Below are 24022 nucleotides of genomic sequence, written 5' to 3'. Positions count from 1 at the left end.
AGGAGCAATTTTAAGTATTACCACTTCAACGCCAAATTTCATGAAAAGCCCCAAAAGAGACATAAATAAGGACAAGTTACCACCATCATGTTAGAAAAAAAGAAACTGTACCATCTGAAGACATTTTGAGGACTCTCTGAAAGGTGATCAGCCGAGAGAATCCTATCTCTAGAGTCACAAAACTGAAAAGAGCCTCAATAGAAAACACATATAGAAGAAGGCTACATGCAGCTCGGAAAGTTCTGGAGTCAACAGATAAAATAATAGGGAAGGGTCTGAAGGCAGCTTTGAAGGTTCAAAGCTGGCTAGTCACTCCCACATCCTGCTGAACAGCTGCGAGGAGAGATACTGGCAACTGGGCTAAAACACTGATGTTAGGGCCCAAGACCAAGGTGGTTTCCAGGTAGAAACTAACCCAAGGAAGAGCCCAGAACCTCCCTACATAGCACCTATCAGCCAACTGTGCACTCCATCTCTCCCACACGATCACTAAAGATGAGCGAGCTACAGTTACCACAATCAGCATTCTCACACACATGACAAGGACAAAGATGGGAAAACAACCAAAAATTACCAAACACTTGAGTAAAAGCAACACCATCAAAGAACGGCACCAAATCCAACCAACCAAGTAACTAATAGCTGAGAAAATAATAGAATAATCACAAGGGAAAGGAATTTCAGTAAAATGTATATATAATTTTTACGGACTGAATTGTGTCCCTTTACTTTTTCCCCTTTTTAAAGTTTATTTATTTGAGAGAGAGAGAAGAAGCAGCAGGGGAGGGACAGAGAGAGAGGGAGACAGAGGATATGAAGCAGGTTCCTCACTGACAGCAGAGAGCCCAATGTGGGACTTGAACTCACAAACCACGAGATCATGACCTGGGCTGAAGTCGATGCTTAACCAGCTGAGGCACCCATGTGCCCCTTTGTGTCCCTTTAAAATTGGTACCTTGAAGCCCTAAATCCCAATATCATAATATGTGATTGTATTTGGAGACAGGACTTTTAAAGAAGTAATTAAGTTCAGTGATGTAATCAGGATGGGCCCTAATCCGATCTGACTGGTGTCCTTACATAAGAAGAGGAGCTTGGGACACAAATGGAACACCAGATATGCCCAGGCACAGAAGGAAGACCATAGCAAGAGGCAGCCATCTGCAAGCCTAGGAGAGAGACCTCAGAGGGAGCCAGCCTCCAGAACTGTGAGAAAATAAATTTCTGCTGTTGAAGCCACCAAGTCTATTCTATGGTTTTGTTATGGCAGCCCTCGTAAGCTAAATCAACAATGGTGTTTTCAGAGAGAAATCAGGGAATATTGCCAAAAAATCCCCCCAAAATACTCCAAAAACTAAAGAGTTCAGAAATTTAAAATGTTACTGTTGAATTTTTTTTTTAATTTTTTTTTCAACGTTTTTATTTATTTTTGGGACAGAGAGAGACAGAGCATGAACGGGGGAGGGGCAGAGAGAGAGGGAGACACAGAATCGGAAACAGGCTCCAGGCTCTGAGCCATCAGCCCAGAGCCCGACGAGGGGCTTGAACTCACGGACCACGAGATCGCGACCTGGCTGAAGTCGGATGCTTAACCGACTGCGCCACCCAGGCGCCCCTCTGTTGAATTTTTTTTTAAGTTACCTAAATAGAATACACATAGCTGAAGAATGAACTGGTGAACTGGAAGAGGAAAAAGGAAACTAAGCAATTCTCTCAAAATGTTGCACAAAAGAAAAATGAGATAGAACACACAAAAGAAGAACTCAAAGACACAGAGAACATATCCAGGACTTTCAACAGCTGTCTGACAGGTATCCCAGGGTGAAAACAGAGATAACAGAAAAGAGGAGATAGCATAGAAGTTATTGCAGAAACTTCCCCAGAGCTTAAGAAATACATGAGACTCTTCATTCAAATGCCCCATGAAGTGCTCATCAGAATGAATAAAAGAACCACAGTAAGTCACATCTACCATGACACTTCAAAAATCCAATGATAAAAAGAAAATCCTAAATACTTGTGGAGACAGGGGAAAGATTATCAACTGAGGAATGGGAATTAGATTACTACCTATCATTTCAACAACAACACTGAATGTGAGAAGATGCTGGATTACCATATTCAAAATTCTACAAATAAGCAACAGTGAACCTTGAATCTTATGCCAACCAAATTTCAAATGGAAACGCAAAAGAAAGACATGATCAGATACAGAAGAACTCAGAAAACTTATGTTTCTGAAGTAATTTCTCAAGGGATGCATTCCAAAAAGAATTAAAACCTAAATATAAGAAAGAAAAAGATGTGGAATACAATAAAATGTGGAAAGCAAGGGGCACCCAGGTGGTTCAGTCAGTTGAGCATCAGACATCAACTCAGGTCACAATCTCAAGGTTGGTGAGTTCGAGCCCCACATCGAGCTCTCTGCTGTCAGCTCAGAGCCTGCTTCAGATCTTCTGTCCCCCTCTCTTTGCCCCTCTCTGGGTTGCGCTCTCTCAAAAATAAAAGAAAAAGAAGGGAAATGAGGGATCTTATTGAGATTAGTAATTATACCAAATAGCTACGAATAGATGTCTGATGGAGTAAAGAAGAGGTTTATGTCAGGAACAGAGAGCAATGAACTTCCTCAGCTGCCCCTTCCATCAATGGCCATTTGTGCCGGGGGAAAAAACACAACAGTGATCCACAGTATAGACTGAGACTAAAGTCCCAGCTCCCCATTTACTGGCTGTGTGACCTTCTTCACCATACTTCCCTTCTTGGATTTGTGGTTTGTTCATTGTTTAAGTGGAATTAAACACCTTGTAAAATTGCTATGCCGTTAAATAAAATAAGGTAAGCCTCCCTTGATGACCCATCATCTGCACTTCTGGACAGACATATAGAGTGATATTGATATCACTGGGACCTTCCCCCTCCTTCTGCTTTTCTCTTCCTCTTCTTTACTCATACTCTCCTTAGGAATTTTCAGTGAATCCAAATTTTGGAACAGTTGTAGAGATAAGTTGTCATGGTGAGCTTGCCACAGCCAGGCCCCTATTGTGTCTTTCCCAGAACCTCATAGGACCTTCACCACAGCCCAAGGGGCTTGGTGTGAAACACTGGCAACATCAACTTGCTTCACCACTGATCACCACCATCTTTAGATTAAGAATTATTGTTTTTACATCCTCCAATTCATGTTGGGTTGCTCCCAGAAAAGAAGGGGATAGGACCACAGAGAAGGGCATCAGTACTCATTTCTTAATGCCAAAAGTAACAGAATTACAGAGGCCTGTTGTTGCTGATTTAAAAGTTGTTGTTTATGTTGAATCATCACCTGTATTTGTTGTGTTGTTTAAGTGTTTCTCCTTATCTGTCACTTCCTTACCACTTCTAAGCCTCAGAACTGTGAGCTATCTGTAATCAGTCATTAATGTTTTAGTTGCCTTCAGTCAGTGAATACTTGAAAAAACTGGGAATTCTTGAAGATCTGGTAGTTACTCAAGAAAAAGCCAACAAATAATAGGGTACAGAAAAACCTCAAATAAAACTAGACAGGTATTGTCAGATATGCATGGTACAAGGATACACAAAGTCTTCTGTCTTGCAGAGTCAAAATGTGCCATCTAAGTCGAAAAACAACCATATAGTTTATTAACTTCAAAAAATTATAAGCATTTAAATTTATGCCATTTATGTATTTTAAGTATTTTTATTTACTTTATATGTGAAGACATTTATTAACTTTTTTAATTTAATCATAGGTAAAAGTCAATAATTAAAAAACAAATACATGAGAATATTTGTACAGTTTTTTGGCTTATTGAATTCCTAGTTAGTGGAGGATTTACCCCTATCGTCCTTGAGCCTTCCACCTTTACTTTCCAATGATTTCTTTAAAAAATCATCCCAGGTCCTTGACTCAATAGGTACATCATGCTTAAGGAGGACAACTATTTTTACCAATAACTTCTTATTTTAAAATGGCTCAGATGAGGGGCACCTGGGTGGCCCAGTCAGTAAAGCAACTGACTCTTGGTTTCAGCTCAGCTCATAATCTCATGGTTCATGGGATCAAGCCTCATGTCGAGCTCTGCACTGACAATGTGGAGCCTACTTGGGATTCTCTCTCTCCCTCTCTCTGTCCCTCCCCCACTGGTACTCTTTCTCTCTCTCTCAAAAAAATAAATAAGCATTAAAAAAAAATGCCTCAGATGGGACAGAGCCCACTCTCCACGAAAACTTGATGGAGGCCATTTCCTTTTTTTTTTTTTAATGTTTATTAATTTTGTTTTGTTTTTTTTAAATATATATTTAATTATTTATTTGTTTTAATATATGAAATTTATTGTCAAATTGGTTTCCATACAACACCCAGTGATCATCCCAAAAGGTGCCCTCCTCAATACCCATCACCCACCCTCCCCTCCCTCCCACCCCCCATCAACCCTCAGTTTGTTCTCAGTTCTCAACAGTCTCTTATGCTTTGGCTCTCTCCCACTCTAACCTCTTTTTTTTTTTTTTCTTTTTTCCTCCCCCTCCCCCATGGGTTCCTGTTAAGTTTCTCAAGATCCACATAAGAGTGAAACCATATGGTATCTGTCTTTCTCTGGATGGCTTATTTCACTTAGCATCACACTCTCCAGTTCCATCCACGTTGCTACAAAAGGCCATATTTCATTCTTTCTCATTGCCACGTAGTATTCCATTGTGTATATAAACCACAATTTCTTTATCCATTCATCAGTTGATGGACATTTAGGCTCTTTCCATAATTTGGCTATTGTTGAGAGTGCTGCTATGAACATTGGGGTACAAGTGCCCCTATGCATCAGTACTCCTGTGTCCCTTGGATAAATTCCTAGCAGTGCTATTGCTGGGTCATAGGGTAGGTCTATTTTTAATTTTCTGAGGAACCTCCACACTGCTTTCCAGAGCGGCTGCATTCCCACCAACAGTGCAAGAGGGTTCCCGTTTCTCCACATCCTCTCCAGCATCTAGAGTCTCCTGATTTGTTCATTTTGGCCACTCTGACTGGCGTGAGGTGATATCTGAGTGTGGTTTTGATTTGTATTTCCCTGATAAGGAGCGACGCTGAACATCTTTTCATGTGCCTGTTGGCCATCCGGATGTCTTCTTTAGAGAAGTGTCTATTCATGTTTTCTGCCCATTTCTTCACTGGGTTATTTGCTTTTCGGGTGTGGAGTTTGGTGAGCTCTTTATAGATTTTGGATACTAGCCCTTTGTCCGATATGTCATTTGCAAATATCTTTTCCCATTCTGTTGGTTGCCTTTTAGTTTTGTTGGTTGTTTCCTTTGCTGTGCAGAAGCTTTTAATCTTCATAAGGTCCCAGTAATTCACTTTTGCTTTTAATTCCCTTGCCTTTGGGGATGTGTCGAGTAAGAGATTGCTACGGCTGAGGTCAGAGAGGTCTTTTCCTGCTTTCTCCTCTAAGGTTTCGATGGTTTCCTGTCTCACATTCAGGTCCTTTATCCATTTTGAGTTTATTTTTGTGAATGGTGTGAGAAAGTGGTCTAGTTTCAACCTTCTGCATGTTGCTGTCCAGTTCTCCCAGCACCATTTGTTAAAGAGGCTGTCTTTTTTCCATTGGATGTTCTTTCCTGCTTTGTCAAAGATGAGTTGGCCATACGTTTGTGGGTCTAGTTCTGGGGTTTCTATTCTATTCCATTGGTCTATGTGTCTGTTTTTGTGCCAATACCATGCTGTCTTGATGATTACAGCTTTGTAGTAGAGGCTAAAGTCTGGGATTGTGATGCCGATGGAGGCCATTTCCAAAGACAACCTCCTTGACTTCAGGAGAAGGCATGGAGCAGGGTGGCCTGAATCTCTGCGCTCCCTGCATCCCCGCATTGGGGGAGAAGCTTCAACCAAGTTCTCCAGGAGACCTCCATCCTGCAGGTGGCAATGGCGGTAACTTCCATAGACTGGTCTTCTAATGTGGACCCTGGCCCAGTCTCCTCCCACCCGTGGGGGAGCCACTTCAGGGAGGTCTTGACCTCTCCCTTCTCAAACAGGGTAGGGATGGAGGCAGAGGTGCTCTGCTAGGTGGGGTCTGAGGGAGGCCATGGAGGCAGGTCCAGTCCTGAGGACAGGCCATTCCAAGGGCAGGAAAGGTGGAGAGGAAGCTGCTGGGACACAGGTCCTCAGCCTGAAGGGTATGCACAGACTCAGATACAGAGGTGAGACCCAAGCTCCTTCCAGCGGGGCCTCAGGCCCGAACACTGGGATCAGCCCCATTCAGATTTTACACCCAAGTGTACCGGTCAACTTGAAGCAGCTTAGACGGACACTCTCTGGGTCTTGTCCTCACATCCCCCTGGCCGGCTACCTGACAGGGCTGAACGTCACAGCTCTAGCATCTCCATCAAGCAGCATTCCTCTTCTAGCTCCTTTCAGACAATCCTATTTCTCTACAGTATTAAAAGAAGAGCAGGATCTGGGGACTGTGTGTCACACCTGTGGCCACCTTCTTGGTCCGCTGAGGGGGTTTCAGAGGCACCTTATGTGGTTGCCAGCACACCTGGTACTTTTTTGAGAGGAGTGTATGTGGGAAGCAGCCTGGCCTGGGATCAGAGACTGTCTCCCACCACACCAAGCAACAACACATAGAGGGGAGGACAGTCCCTCCCCTCACAGTGGGAGACTCTTAATCCCCAAACCCCCATCTCCCCTAGCCTGCCTCAGTGCCTGAGATGCCACCATTTGCATCCTCTTTCTGGTTAAGCTAGAGAATCCTTATTTCACTGCAAATATGCTTGTGTTTCTCATGAAGCCATTGTCCATCCTGAGGAAAGCTGGCTGGCTCAGATCCGATTGGCATCACAGCAGTGGTCTAGAGGCTGGTGGGGTGGTTTGGTGAGGAACCGATATTGACCTCATTGCTCCCTGACACTGCTTTGCCCTTGTAAATGGAGAGAAGAGGGACACCTGGGTGGCTCAGTTAAGTGTCCAACTTTGGCTCAGGGCACGATCTCACGGTTCATGGGTCCGAGCTCCACATTGGACTCTGTGCTGACAGCTCGGAGCCTGGAGCCTGCTTCAGATTCCGTGTCTCCCTCTCTCTCTGCCTCTCCCCCACTCACGATCTCAATCTCTCTCTCTCTCTCTCTCTCTCTCAGAAATAAACATTAAATAAATAAATAAGAAGAGACAAGACTCAAGGTCTCAAACAGGAATAAAAATAGGCTCTCTGAAAAAAAAATGCCTCAGAAATATCCTTCTGGTTTTCAGTTTATTGTAAATTGTATGAATCTAGGCATAGAATATGGAAATTTAGACTGACAGCATGTCCATCGTAAGTGTTGACATATGTATACTCTTAAAAATCCAGAAAAATTTGTGTTGGCACTTTACCTCCTTTTCATAAAAATGTTAAGTGTACAAAAAGTTCTAGATTTCATCATGATGTCCAAATGCTTTAAAGCATGTAGGGTTGATTGTATTCTTAGCACTTATTTTTTTTAATGTTTATGATAATGGATTTTATCTAATAAAAATGTGGGGAACCTAAAATACAGGGAATCCAAAGCAATCCTATATGCTTTTCTTTAGCCTCCCACACAAAATACCCAAGTAAAGAGGCTTGTCCTCATATACCTACATCAGAGAATAAATTTACAAATGTAGCTCGCTGACTTAACACTTCCCACCCACAATAAGTGTGTTTTTCCTTTGCAGGTTTTCTCAAACCAAATGTTTTCATTCCTTGTATTTAAAAGGTTGTAACCCTTTTTTTTTTAAGATTTTATTTTGATGTAATGTCCACACCCAATTGTGAGGCGCAAACTCACCACTTCAAGATCAAGAGTTGCATGGTCTATGGACTGAGCCAGCCGGGTGCCCCCAAAGGCTGTAACTCTTATGATACTGGCAGAGTAAAGCTTCAGATATGGAATGCCGGCAATGTAGCTTTAATGTGACTTGGGACTCATTCAGTTGCTCTCTTTTCCTTACGGATCCTCACCCTGCCTTATCCAAAGCCTATTCAAACACCTAGCATCACAGTGTACCACAGTGGAATCCGCAAACTCAGTTTAAATTTCTGCCGCCTCTAGTGCTGATGTGTTATCATGCAAGATCTTACATTCTCTGAGCCTCCATTTTCCTATCTGTAAAAACAGAGATAATAGTACAAGGCCATCTTCAAACAAATAAATGACCCATGTGAAAGAAAATGGACCATAGTAGATGCTTGATAAACTCTAGTTTCTCTTCCCTAGTTTAAGGAATGTAGAAGCAAGAACGACAACGTTTGTGTCTATAAACTCGTATCACTTGACTTCCACAAATCTTTATCATCACAATCTATATGCAAATTCAAGGGCAGAGTACCAAAGAAAAAAGGCTAAAATGTGTGTCTAAAAAAAAAACACTAAAATCCTCTGCCAAGTGTCCACAGTCTCAGACAACCCAAAATACTCTTACCAAGAATTTCCACTGCCCCTCCTCTCAATTGTTAATGATAAGACCAACAGAACAGAGCTGACAGTTATTTACCGTTAGAATACAGTGGTGACTCAACTGTCAATAAAATTTTAATATAACCAAATGTATTCAAATCACAGTATAATGTAGTATTTTGTATACAAGTCAGAAAGTATTTCAGGACTTTGTCCTATCTCTATTTGCCGACGGGAACACTTAGTAATTTTTTCCAGTTATTTTCACCGTCTGCTTCTTGAGCTAGATATTAGAAGCTTGCTCTAGTAATACATCCTGGAAGACCAAAAAGTGACATAAACACAAATATTGGGGTAACTGAATAAGGGAATTTGGGCAAACAACTGCAAAGAAGAGAGCTATTCTATCTTGTGGAGTATCACATTCTCTGTTCCCTTTTTATGGACATTTTGTCCTTCAGAATTCCAGTCAATAGTTTAGCCACACTCTGAAAAGTCATTTTCCCACTCAAAATTATAGTGGAGCCAATGGGTTTAGAAGCCCTTGGGGAGATATCTTATATACCATCTGGGACAAAGAAAATAAAGTATTTTTTCATTTCCTTAGCAGTTACAAATTTACCTAATGGTATCAGTCCAAATTAAGCAGAAACTAAAGTAAAATTATTTAAAACATTTGGCAATTTGTGTTTTAAGTCCTATTGACAATATCAACACACTCGCAATGTAAATCACGAATCATACGAAATAGTAATTTTCTTTAAAAATGCTCAATTTCTTGGCCCATGTTCTAAAAGAACACTATAAACGAACTGATTGCAGCAAGAATTTTATAGAACATTTGTGGAATAAAATATGTGAAGAATTTCTCTAGTTTATTTCCTTAAAATGAGCCACACCATAAAAGTGGTTATAACACACTTTTATGTATATATAAATGTCCCTGGGCCCTCTTAATTGTTGGATTGTTAGAGGAACTTTGCTATGAGAGAGCTGAAGAACTCTAGCTGGAGTCTTTCCTTTCCCCAATTGTTACTGAAGGTTTGCTTTAATTATGTAGCTGAGCTGCTGTAATTAGCATCAACAAAGCTGTGTCCCATGATGACTCAAACTACACCACTCGGAAGGCTATTACAGTTTGGATAGACCTTCTGAAATATAGCATTCCACCTGGCAGCTAATCCCAGAAATTAATGTCCATTCAATTTCCACGCCCTCTCCTCCCCCCCCCCAATGTGTTTGTGAACTGCTCACTGACAACTGTAATATGTTTGTAGTACAAACAGTACTTTGAAAGCACGGTTTAAATCTGTTCAGGCTTTCTCATGTGGCTGGAATGTTGGCATAGCTCAGAAAACAAAAGTCAACTTTAAAAAAAAAAAAGTTGGTTCATCCAAGAAGAGCGAGATCACTATCGAGCTTCACAAAGGCAATGTAATGTGAACAGGGCAGTGGGGTTAATTCTGTTAAGTGACTGCCACAGGCCTTTGCTTGTCTTGGAGTTTTAGCCTTTGCCGCATACAGGGTGGGCCTTGTTAAACTGCCAAGTCGACAACTTTATATCCAAAGGCACTTTTGACAATTTTATATCTGAAGGCTTTGCTTTTCTATTGTGATTTTTCAGCAGGAAAGTTAAAAGTGCCTGGGGAGGGGACTTTTTCATTTCTGAGGCCATGATAACACTTAGCAAACTCAATAGATCCTTGTTTGCTGAATCCAAGCTTAGAAATTAGGTTCTAAGAGAAAAAAAAAAAACGGAATAAAATTATTAATTTGGATATCATGGATATATATCATGGATATATTAATTTGGATATATTAATTTGGATATATATATTATTAATTTGGATATCTGCTCATTTCTTTTGGCTGGTCCTTTTTAAAAATGGGCATCAGATCTCTGTTTCCGCTGAACCATCTCAAAAACGGAATCACAAGACTGAGTTACAAACTAATGCACAGTGTGGGGTTATCTTTCTACTGTTGGGACGTTTTCCAGCTGGGTAAGGCTCTCACACTATGGAGATATATACTGAGCTCTTATATTACCTCATCTGTGTCAAGCTTAACTGAGGCACAGGTAATTTTAAAAGTAGCCCCCAGGTCCTAAAAAGCCTGGTGCTCTACAATCCACGAGCTGAAATCACTGTCACTCGGTGGACACAAACCAGCAAGCCTCATTCAGTACACATTTATTAGATACCCGCCCCATGTTAGACACCCTCCCAACCATGTGCTATATACTAGACAAAAAATAAAAAATACATGTCAAGAGTTGAAGATTTCTGCAAGTTACCAGATCTCCAACCAGCCCCATCAGAACTAAGCAGATTCCTGAATCCCAACCCTAGATCTACCTAACCAAGTTGATGAATGGAATAATTCTGTATTTCTAACATGCTCCTTAGTGATTCTCATGACTAATATTTGAGAACTTTTCTAAATCCGTGACTTTCAAACCTGGTTACACATTTGAATCACCTGTGAACTTAAAGACACAGACAACCTTGTACTGCAGCAGATCAATTCACACATACCCTGTGGAGGGAGAGGGACCTTAGCATTTTTTCATTTTCTAAGAGATCCCCAAGTGATTCTGAAGCATAGTCAAGGTTGAGAACCAGCCTGGACTGTAAGTCCTCCAGGAATTCACAATAGAGAGAAATAATTCCCATCTGGGGAGGTCAGATGCTACCTTTAGCTCTTCTCATATCTTGCAAAAGACATTATGTTCTCTTTGGACAGTGTCTGTAAATGGGCTTATTGTTGCTAACAAAATGACATATTTATACAGCATCCATCCAAGAAACAATATTTTTATAGACACCACTTAATCTCATGTATCCTTAATTCATCCCCTCTAACGTAATTAGTAGAAAAATTTATTGCTGCATCAAGATAAAGCAATTACTTTGCCTGAGATAATACAGTAAGTTCATGCTAAAAATCTAACTCTGCGGCATTTGCTTTCCAGAAAAGGAAAAAATAAAAAAAGACTTTTTAAATAGTCCTGGTTAAAATGTAACCTATTCGATTCTGAAAATCATCCCAATATACAATTAGTACATTCATACCCCGTAATAGACTGTCTTCCTTTTGGCTATTCATTCTTTTGGTTGTAAATGAGGGGATATCCTGAAGGGAGTAATAACCCTCCTTCTATTTCCCTCTGTAAGTCAACAAACATTGAATATGTTACTGGGCTCTTCAGTTAGTGTCTTCATCTGCCCAGTTTGCCCAGAACTTTCCCAGTTTTAGTACTACAGTCCCATGCCCAGTAAACCCCTCAGTCCTGGACAAACCCAGACAGTCTCTATCAGAAGTGGAAGGATCTACATAGGAATGAGAACTTCAGGCTGGTCAGGAAGGAGATAGGCCACACCAGCAATGGGCAGGAAGACAATAAATATTCATCAAGGTAGGCAGACTTGCCTTTGGGGTTCAAGGTCTAGCTGGGAAGGTAAAGTGCAGTGGCTCTCAAATTAGAGTATATATTAGAGTCACCTGGAGGGCTGGTTAAAACACAGCTCACTGGGCCCCACATCCAAAGTTCCTGATTCAGCAGGGCTAGGGTAGGGCCTGAGAATTTGCATTTCTAACACATTCCCATGTGATGCTGATGTTCTTGGTCTCAAGATTACACTTTGAGAACCACTGCTCTAAGTCCTAAGTAGACTTCCAATTGGGTAACATAGGTAACAGGTGGTGCAGGTGGTATCCTGGCAACAAAGACCTAGAAGCAGTCCACATCAGGTGGAGATGTAGGCTGAGGACCAAGGACAGGACTCTCGGCCTTGAGCCAATCTAAGCTAACAAAGCATGACCCAGGCTACAAGGAATAAGACAGATAATCAAAACAGGACTGCCATTGCAAAGAAATATGGCCAGGGGCACCTGGGTGGCTCAATCAGTTCTTGATTTCAGTTGATGTCATGATCTCAGGACTGTGGTGAGATCAGGCTCTGCACATGGAGACTGCTTAAGATTTTCTCTCCAAGGAAGGAAGGAAGGAAGGAAGGAAGGAAGGAAGATGGCCAGACCTTAGTATTCAGTGGAGGTGCAAGGTGGGCTCTTGACCTTAGATCAAGGCAAAATTCAGTGTTGGGGCAACAATGCAAGGTCACGGACTTAATGTCCAATCACTGGAGCTACTGAATTAGGAATTCTTAAAGATCCTCTGACAAGAATAAAAGTAGGGTCACCAACCATCCTGGTTTTCCCAGTACTTTCCTGACTTTTAGCACTGTAAAGCCAGGGTCTGGAAAGTTTCAGAACAGTTGTCACCTAAAAGTAATCCCAGGAGACTGGAGCCTAGGTCCACCCACATCTCCTGGTCAGGTGGCTGCAGCCATAAGAGAGAAAGAACACATGGAAAGAAGAGGGGCCAGTTGGAGAGACAGGCACAGCACCAGACTGGCCATTTCAGCCTATGACTTTCAAGGGAGAGGAAAAGGGCAACCAGAAAAGTACTCTATAAATGATGAAAGGTATTTGCTTTAAATGGTCAAAAAACGTAAAACAACTCCACAGGCCTGCAGTTTTTCTAAACTCATGGAAGTGGAAAAGTTCAGTACAAACAGAGCAAACCAGACATCCCGTAGATGGAAGTCACCCTCACTGCCTTTTGAAAATCATCACACACACGCACTTAAGATCCCACTGTAAGTATAGTCTTAAAGGGCTCTGATATGTACACACACACCCCGATAGGAAAAAAATTGTAAATACTGGCAGTGTCCCACATTATTTTGGTTTCCCTCATTAAAAACTTTTTAAAAGCTAAGTGGAATAAACACACACTTTAACATGATCGAAACACTAAAGAACATTTAAATCCAGGGCAAAAATCTCTCTGGTGGGAACATGGATTATATGTAAAATCTTTAGTGACATCAGCTAGCATGCCAGAGCCATTTAAGTCTCTCCCATGACCAAATATTAATTAACATTCCACCGGAATGAGGACGGTGACTATTGACAACAGCACATCCTGCAGATAGTGACAGTTGTTTAAGGTCTTCTACACACTGTATAAAAATCAATTAGTAACAGAAAACTTTCCAAGAGTAACAAGGTTCATCACCAAGGAGAGTACTCAAATTAGCATAAAGAATCGGCAGGCAAAACCCAGACCTTGCCTATTCCTCCCAGAAACTAGGTAAATCTGCTAAATGCTGCTCATTCGGAAACAATCTCCTCAATCACACTTAAAATATTCACTTACGGTGATGAACTTCAGCCAAAGTGGGTTAGAAAGAAGACTGCTCCAATGTGCTAAGTCTCGATGATGGAGAAGACACTGGCCTAACCAGGGTCTCCAACATGCACCATGTCCGTCCTGAATGAGCCACATCATCCAATGAGCTGGAACAGAAGGATCCAACAAGGACACCTTCTCAGAGACTAAGGGAGAGAGTTCAGAGTAGAGTGAAGAAGATTGAATATTTCCCAGAAAATCTGGGAGAGAATGCCAGAAGAAACACAAGTTTGCTCACTCACGCAATCATTCATTCAGCAAGCACTTATTAGGTGCCATCAGAATGCCATACCTGACGTGCTGTGAACACCCACGTTTTTGCCTCCCCTACCAATTCACATGTTGAAATCGTAATCCCAAATGTGACAGTATCTGGAGATTAAGCCTTTAGGGGGTAATCTCGTAGAGGGATTAGTGCCCTTATAAGAAGAAACATGAGAAACCTTGCTCTCTGTCTCTGTCCCATGGGGATACAGCAAGAAGAAGCCATCTGCAAACCAGGAAGAGGCCCCGCACCAGACAATGAATCTTACGTTTTAATGCTTGATGCACCACTGAAAAGTAGAGAGTAAGGTGGTTCTAACACCTGCTCAGCTCTAAGGCCCACCAGGTGAACACTCACAATTATGGTACCGGTTCTGGAGAACACATTTGGGGGGAAAAATTAAAGTTTCATGTTCTTTTTTTTTTTTTTTTCTTTAATTGAGAAGCACTAGACACCAAGCAGGTAAAACAGATCATAGACAGACTCTATGCCACTGAGTTTAGGGAGCCCTTGGACTGTCAGTCTTCCATAACTCAGATAGAGTGGAGAAATGTTCAGTGCCCAACTACTGTCAGAAAATGTGCCCTTCCCTTCCAGAAACTCCACACCCGGTCACCTTCTAAGAGTTTCCACTGGGCTCACTGACCTTTTACCCAAATAACAGTCTAGCACTTTACAAATCTCTATCTTCCTTTGAAGAGGCTCATTCAACAGCAACAACATGTTTTGATTTTTAAAACTCACTAAGCCTTAGAATAGCATCTTTCTTCATAAAGTATAAATGCAATATTTAATAAAAACACATATGCAGATAAGTGTAAATGGGGAAAGGAGAAGCTAAAACTGAGCGCTTGTAACAAGAACTGTAACAAATTTTTGTTGGACCTACATTCCAAGTGTTTCTCAAACCTGGTGAACTTGAAGTTCATCTAGGGAATTGTAAAAATTGCCAACCCTTAGGCGACTCCCAGAGCTTCTAATGCGGTGAGCCTGGAGGGATCCTCAAGAATCTTCATTTTTAGCAATAATTTTGATGAAGATGTCTGTGACTGCCTCTGGAGGAATCCTTCTTTAGAACAGTGAAATTCTTTTTTAATTTTTTTTAATGTTTATTTATTTTTGAGAGACAGAGAGAAAGAGACACAGAGAATGCAAGAGGGGGAGAGCAGAGAGAGAGGGAGACACAGAATCAGAAACAAACACCAGGCTCTGAGCTGTCAGCACAGAGCCCGAGGTAGGGCTCGAACTACGAACTGTGAGATCATGACCTGAGCTGAAGTCATACGTTCAACCACTGAGCCACCTAGGTGCCCCTGGAACAGTGAAATTTCTAATCATACATACAATATGTTCGTAAGCATCTCCCATCACCCAAATCTGGTTAGTCATGATTTGCTCCTTGGCGTCCCATTCTCAGCTGCAGCTCCATGGATGTTAAGTCATCTGGACAGGGAGAGTTAAGTGTGTCCTCTCAAGGAGGTACTTTCCTTAGACCCATCAGTATAAGAACCCATGCTCTCTACTTGTTCCTAGAACTTTGGAAAACAGAGATGTGGCTCCCATCAGAGCAAAAGCCTCATTGGTACCCAGTGTAAGACATATTTCATTAGCCCAACTATCATGAAAAGTTCTAGTCATTTGGAGGAAATATCTAGAAAGGAGGCAGGTAAAGACCCCACCTCCTGGTAGGGAAGCCTCAGAGACAGAAGATCTTTCCCAGTTGGACAGTGGGTCGTTCTTCCATCAAGATCTTAGCCAGGCTCTGCCTCCTCGAATTCTTGCCAGAGCTCTGTCCTCCAGGCTGTGAGTTATCCCATACAGGCTCATTAAATTTTTCTTTTCCTAACCTAAGTGAATCATTGTCAAATCCTGTTATTTGAAACCAAGAATCCTGGGTACGGTACATCCCTACACTTGTAGCAGGAAAAATCTTCAAAATATTTTTTTTAATGGGTGGGTTAGAAGGTAGAAAGGGGTGAGAAAAGAAGGCCAGAAGGAAGAGAAAAACTAATATTCCATCCATCAGTGGGGAAAAAAACTTGAAAAATGTCTATTATCTTTCATTCTAATTTCTTTGGGACTCAACTTTATGGGTCTATAAGCCATGGATCACTGGTATTTAGTAAATGAGTAGAAATCAGTTCGTGGGGACAAAAGAGATGTAATGTGTTGCCACAGCTACAAAAACAGCAACAGTTTGATAATTTAAAGTTAAAGAAAATAACGGTATCACCTTTCAAACAGTGATTGATCCCTGACCTCAGTATGCCAAGTATTGTCAGACTCATGTCCACGACTATCTGTATTCTATGTCATTTTCATCATCTGTGCACAAATTACCAGGAAAAAAAAAAAAACCAGTTTAGTTCAGATTCTTTAAAAAAAAATAAAGTGATATGCATAGTGTAATTGTTTACTAAACAAACAAACAAACAAACAAACAAACAGCTGTAGGGGCACCAGGATTTAATTTATCAGCAAATTGCTAGGGGGAATTTACTAACTAAACTATTCTTAACAAGATTCATATATTTACGTAGTGCTTCCAGAATTTAAAAGCACAATTATTGTGCTTAAGGCTTTTGCTTTTCAGTTTTTCAGCATAAACCCAACATAGCCAGGCCCAGACACTGGGCATTTTTCCCTGGAGTCACTCTGCCTTATTATCAGCGCTGGACTTAAGTCTCCTTCCCTGGAAGGGGCACAAAATCTCACATCGTAGGACAAACACTCTTGAGCCAGTACAAAGAGGCACAGTCATGTTTCAGGGTGTGGTTTCAGCCAAAGGAGATAAGATCACAAGACTGGGTTGAGAGAGGAAATGAAAATCAGAAGTTGTCCTGAGTGTGTCCCCAATACCTAGGCTGTTTTCCCTCTGTAACTCTCCCAGAGTCTCAGTTACCACTGATGTAAATAATTAGTAATAAAAGCCGGAAGCAAAGGTTTTGGAACACTTGAGCTCTTTTGAACACAAATACAATAACAGTAGTAAACTAACAAATGAATCAGTGAATTGAGGGCAGATTCTACCGCACCAATGAACCTGAACTCTGACATTAATTAAGAAAATTGTTCTAGGGGCGCCTGGGTGGCGCAGTTGGTTGAGCGTCCGACTTCAGCCAGGTCACGATCTCGCGATCCGGGAGTTCAAGCCCCGCGTCGGGCTCTGGGCTGGTGGCTCGGAGCCTGGAGCCTGTTTCCAATTCTGTGTCTCCCTCTCTCTCTCTGCCCCTCCCCCGTTCATGCTCTGTCTCTCTCTGTCCCAGAAGTAGATAAACGTTGAAAAAAAATTAAAAAAAAAAAAAAAAAAGAAAATTGTTCTAGGGGTGGCTGGGTGGTTCGGTCAGTTAGGCGTCCCACCCTTGATTTCAGCTCAGTTCATGATCTCATGGTTTGTGAGTTCGAGCCATGCATCGGGCTCCGTGCTGACAGTGCAGAGTCTGCTTAAGATTCTCTTCTCTCCCTCTCTGGCCCTCCCCCCCTCAAAATAAATAAACTTTTTAAAAAATATTCTTAAGTATCCACTGGGTGTTAAAACTCTCTCAAAATATCAAAATATCATACTCCATCTAAGAACCATTAACTCTCTTGATTCTCATACCTCAGTGACAATTATTCACACTCTGGGTCTTTGGCCTGGTTCACTATCCACCATTAGAGACACAACGTATGGGTGTTGTGCTACATGCAGACAACTATATTAATCATAATCATTCATTCACTGATTCACACATTCCAGCAACAACTATGAATTGACTGCCTGCTCTCAGGAAACTCAAATTCCGATTCAGTTCATATATTTCAAGAAACAACCATGCTTTAGGTATTAAGCTGAACATTTCAATTTACATAGGAAACCATCATTGTTAGGTATTGAGCTAGTTACTTTAGTATGTTACCTCATTGGATCTTCATATCCACCACTGTGGTAGGTATTAGCATTCTTATTTTACAGATAGTAAACTGAGACTCAGAAAAGTTAAGTGACTTGTCCAAAATCATATAATCAGCCAACATTTAAAATTAGTCTTTTGGTCCTAAGTCCTCTGGCTCTTTCCAGTTGGTAATAGTTTCCGTCTTATGCTCATGCCTTAACTTCCCTACTCTGTGTAAAAGAATGATCAGGAAGAAGCAAAACCACTTACAGTTTAACCAGAAATAAAACGGAGATGGAATTAGTTTTGCCCATGGGCTGATAGATTAGTCGACACCATGTCAAGCAAATGCCAACCCCAGAGACATGGTCCATGACATCAAATCTTTTCAGTTCCTTGGAGCATAGTGGACCAAAGGCTACTGCTTATAACTTTAGAGCAGAGACACATAAACAGATGGATGTGACGTAGTCCAGCAATAGCAGCTACACAGTTTCAAGATTTTTCTAGGTGACTCTCACAACATACGGGAGACTGAGAATGATTTATCAGGTGCAACCTAGCAATTTAACCAAAAAGAAGCCATTTCCCAACTAAACAAGCAGAAATTAAATTATCCTTGTTTGGCTCCACTATTTTGAAATTTCCAACTTGGTGAATTAACTTTAATTTTTTTTTTTTGTTTTAATTTGTGGAAAGAGGCCATATATACAGGTGTAGGTAGGGTACAAGCTCTGAAATTACACTCTCCGCATGCAAACACTGGCTCCATTACTTATTAGCTAGAGAAACACAAGCATCTTGCTTTACTGGGCTTCAGTTTCCTCACCCATAAAATGAGCATAAAATCTGGAATACACTAAGTGCTAAATAAACACCTATCTTTTTTTAATTCGAATACTATAAAAGAATATATAATTAAACCCATCCATGCCCTCCAGTTTCCCAGTTCTCCTTCCCAGGGATAACTCTTAGTATCAGTTCATATATTCTATGTATATATAGATAGTCTATGTACACACACACACACACATACACACATATACTTAGGGACACATTTATATGATATGTATCACATTTTCCTTTTTTCTAAATATAAGCACACACTACACATATCGCTTTGTCCTTTAAAATATTTTGAAGATATTTCTATATTGACACATGTAGATTTTCCACTTTCCTCTATAAATGATACATATATTCCATTTTATAGATATACCATAATTTATTTAACCAAGTCCCATGTGGCAGACATTCAGGTTGTTTCCAATATTTTGCTGCTTCAAACAAATGTTGCAATAAACATGTTTGTGCATACATGTAACAGTTTATCTGCAGAAAAATCCCAGAAGAGTGAATTTGGGGTTGAAGATTCTATTTATTTTAAATGTAGATATTGGCAACTACCTTCCAAAATAGTTGGAAAAGTGTATTTCCACCAGTAAAACTTGAGAGTTCTTGTTTTTCCATACCTTTGTCAATATGCACTTGTCAGTGCCACACTAGTTGGAGAATAATGATACCATAATCTGAATTTGCATGCATCTTATGAGCACATTGGGTACACTTCCAATATTTAAACATTTTAATTTCCTCTTCAAAGTTAGTTTTAGGTCATCTGTTCCAAAGATGGTTACTAATATTTGAATTGTTTCTGAAGATTTATGCTGGTTCTCCCATAGATTATTCTTCAGTAGTCAAAACTGGCAATATCTGCTTCTTTGAAATTCGATACTGCTGACCATGAAAGGCAAGGTGTTTATCGAAGAAAAATGTATCAGTGCCTACATTTCTCATTACTGTGGTGAGGAGTTGGAGGTGAAGTGGAAGAAGTCCACACCGACGTCACACTACCTCAACTGAGGTTTGACAAGATTTTTACTTGGTAACTATGAACAGAAATTCTATATCCCACACCTTGGTCTAAAACTTGAGTTTACTTCGGAAATTGGAATATGAATTTAAGAGTTGACAGCTCTAAATGTTGAAACCTCTCTGAACAATGCTGAGCTCTCAAATACCTTACATAATTAGCAGACAGATAGCAAAAGAGCATCCCTAATTTTTCTCCCAAAGAAGGTCTTTTGACGTTGATGCTGGCAGGACATTTGTGTCCTAGAAAATGTCTGACTTTCATTCTCCATGTTCCTTCAAAAGCATTCCACTGTCCCATTTTAATTTTCAACAGAGGATTTTTCAAACATGGGAGATAAAAGAAATGAAGCAAACAATCACTATATAAATGTAAGAAGAAAAAATTTATTTTATTTCATCAGTCTAAAACAGACTGTTTTCTAATATGAAAAGTAAATCTTTTACTTTCAGTTTTCCATCAACTATTTAAAATGAAATATAAAACATATTTATAAATGTTATTTAGGGTATTATAGGCATGACTGTTGTAGAAAAAAGGTTTTAAAAATCTACTGCTTATTTATGGGTTATATAACACCTACTTCCAAAAACGTGAGATTGTAAATAAACATAACCAAAAAATTATATACTCATATAGACACACAAATACCAAAAGCCTATATCCTCCAAAGTAGGCGATTTGACAAGCTTCAATTGTTTGAATTTGTCATTGGGATTTTTTTTTTAATTTTTTTTTAATGTTTATTATTTGAGAGAGAGAGAAAGAGAGAGGGAGAATGGGTGGGGGAAGGGAAGAGACAGAGGGAGACAGAATGTGAAGCAGAATCCAGGCTCTGAGCTGTCAGCATAGAGACCAACGCAGGTGGGGCTCGAACTCATGAACCACGAGATCATGACCTGAGCGGAAGTCAGATGCCCAACCGACTGAGTCACCCAGGCGCCCCTCGGCATTAGGAATTTGATTCAGTCAATATCATGCAATTTTATTTCCCCAACTATGGCTAGTATTCATCCTTTGCGAGTGGAGAAGGGATCGTTTCCTTTAGGAATCCGTCTTCTTTCTCTCCATTCCTCACATTATATGGCACATATAACTGCCATATAATCCCTGGCCATGTAATTCTATAGGGAAATGTACACGAAATAGGTCCACATATATGAGTAGTATGGGTCATTTTACAAAAGAGGATCTAAACCTTTCCACCTCTTGCTCTTCTGTCTCAAAACTACTTTGTGGAAATCACTACAAGTCAAGAGCTGCATCACTGATTCATTATTTCTAATGAGGTTTTTGCCACTACGAACACATGGCCTTGCATACTGGTGCCTTCCTTTCTATGGGAAAGAGTCCAAGGACTGGAACTGCTGGGCCAAAAAGTATACATATTTTTAAAAATTTAATAGATGTTGGCAGATGGATTTGCCAAAACCTATAATACTTCATATTTCTACCAGCCGTGAGAGTAATCCTTTCCCTCAGTCACCACCAGTAAGTGTTATCAAAGTTCTTTTCCATTTTTGTCAGTCTGGTGTAAAATGACATTTTGTTTTTACTTTCATTTGAATTTTCCTTGCTAATAATGAATTTGAGAATTTTTTGTAAGTTTATTTATTTATTTTGAGAGAAACAGAGAGAGCGAGTGGGGGAGGGCACCAGAAGGGGGCAGAGGATCTGAAGCAGGCTCCACGCTGACAGCAGAGAGCTTGATGATGGGCTCAAACTCGTGAACCGTGAGATCATGACCAGAGCTGAAGTCGGAAGCTTAACCGACTGAGCCACCCAGGTGCCCCTTGGGAATCTTTTTATAAATTTCTTGGCCATTTAGATTCACTATTCTTTGCCCATTTTTCAATTGAGTTGTTTCTTTTTTTATCAAATGTTTGGCTATTTGCACAAATCAGTTACAAATTATTTTGTTCTAAACTGAATGTTTGTCTATTGTTTTATTTATAAGATCTTTTGTCATATCAAGGTTCTTGGCTTTTATACATTTAAGTATGTCTCTCTTTTCTTTTATACCTTCTGGACTTCTATAGCTTCTGGAAAAGATGCTTCTCAGTCGATAGATTTTATACAGTCTATAGATGTATACATTTTATTTTTTTTTTAATTTTTTTTCAACGTTTTTTATTTATTTTTGGGACAGAGAGAGACAGAGCATGAACGGGGGAGGGGCAGAGAGAGAGAGGGAGACACAGAATCGGAAATAGATGTATACATTTTATACACGTATAGTCTATTTTATTTTTACCATGTAAAATTTCATCCACCTAGAATTTATATTTAAATGTATAATAGGGTAAGGATTCACTTCTCTTTTCTTCCAGATGGATAGTCAGTTGTCCAAATACCATTTGTAAAATAACTGATCCATTTCCCACTAAAATGAACTACTAACCTCAAAAATACATTAAACTATCATCTGCACTGGGCTCTATTTTTCATTCTTTTTCTTTCCTTTTTTTTTTAATGTTAACATTTATGTATTTTTGAGAGAGAGAGAGAGAGAAAGAGAGCAGGAGAGAGGTAGAGAGAGAGGGAAAGAGAGAATCCTAAACATGCTCGGCACTCAGCACAGAGCTTGACATGGGGCTCGATTTCACAACTGTAAGATCATGACCTGAGCCAAAATCAAGTTGCTTGAGGTGCATAGGTGGCTCACTTGGTTAAGCGTCCAACTTCAGCTCAGGTCATGATCACCCAATTTGTGAGTTCAAGCCCCACGTCAGGCTCTGTGCTGACAGCTCAGGGCCTGGAGCCTGCTTCAGATTCTGTGTCTCCCTCTCTCTCTGCCCCTCCCCCACTCATTCTCTCTCTCTCTCTCTCTCTCTCTCTCTCTCTCTCTCTCCCCCTCCCTCTCTCTCTCTCAAAAATAAATAAACATTAAAAAAATTTTTTACAAAAAGAAATTTTATTAGAAATGGCTAATGGTTTCTGCCAAATGAGTTTTAAGCATCTATTGACATAATTACATTTTTTTCCTTCAATGTATTGACACAATAGATTATGTTACAGATTTTCTGATATTAGACAACTCCTAAAAATCTGGGAGGGGAAATCTGCTGTGGAAATGCACTGCAGATATTATTTGATAAAATTTATTAAGAATTGCCCTCTACATTCCTTAGACAGAATGATAAAAGGTTTTATTTGTTGGCCATGTTTAACAGGTTTTGTTTTTAAATGATTTGGGCTTGATAAAATTAATTTGAAAGATTTCCTTTAGCAATTCAAATAAATTGTATAATTACCCACTCTCTAAAGATTAGCTAAATCTTGGTTATGAAAACATCTGATCGTGGTGCCTTTCTCAATGTTAAATCACCTTTCCTATGCTACCTCTAAGAGTTAACCTACACTTAGGTCACTTTTTTCTTTAATTTTTTTTTTAATCTGTGTTTATTTTTGAGAGAGAGAGAGAGCACGAGCAGGGGAGGAGCAGAGAGAGAGGGAGATGCAGATTCTGAAACAGGCTCCAGGTTCTGAGCTCTCTGCACAGAGCCCAATGTGGAGCTCCAATTCATGAAAGTGAGTTCATGACCTGAGCCACAGTCGGACGCTTAACCAACTAAGCCACTCAGGTGCCCCATACACTTAGGTCACTCCTAATCTACCCTCTTATTTTGTTAGGAAATTATTTATTTGTTTCTAGGTTTTTCAAATTTATTACCCTAGAGTCACATGCATCTTTTTTTTAATACATGAAGTTTATTTATTTATTTACTTATTTATTTATTTAGGGGGAGAGAGAGAGAGAGAGAAAGAGCATGAGCAAGAGAGGGGCAGAGAGAGAAGGAGAGAGAGAGAATCCCAAGCAGGCTCCATGCCATCAGCACAGAGCCTGATGTGGGGCTCAAACCCACAAATCATGAGATTGTGACCTGAGCTGAAACCAAGAGCCGAACACTTAACCAACTGAGCCACCCAGGCACCCCCATGCATCCTTAAATTAGAATTATTTTGAACTTTTCTCTTTAATTATTTATTTTCTTACTCTTAATATAATTTACCCTTTTTCTAACTCTTTTCCTTGATCAGGGTTGTAGATCTTCATCTATTTAATGGGTATATTAAAAATTATTTTGGATTCATTTATCCTTCTCTCTAATTTTTGTTTTGTTATTCATTAATTTCAGATTTTCTCCATTATAAAATGACTTTGTTATACTTTGTTTTCCATTTTCTAATTTCTTAAGTGGACTCATCATTCCATCTGTTTGGTTTTCTTCTTTTACTATGGATGAAATTAAAAGCTAAACATTTTCCCCTGAAAATATTTTCCTCTGATCATATTTTGATGGTTTCCAAAAGTTTAGCTAGATGTGAAGTGTCCTCCTTTTCAGTTT

This window comes from Herpailurus yagouaroundi, unplaced genomic scaffold, assembly GCF_014898765.1.
Source record: "Herpailurus yagouaroundi ecotype Mexico unplaced genomic scaffold, PumYag 162, whole genome shotgun sequence".
NCBI lineage: Eukaryota > Metazoa > Chordata > Mammalia > Carnivora > Felidae > Herpailurus > Herpailurus yagouaroundi.
This window is presented reverse-complemented; position numbering follows the sequence as displayed.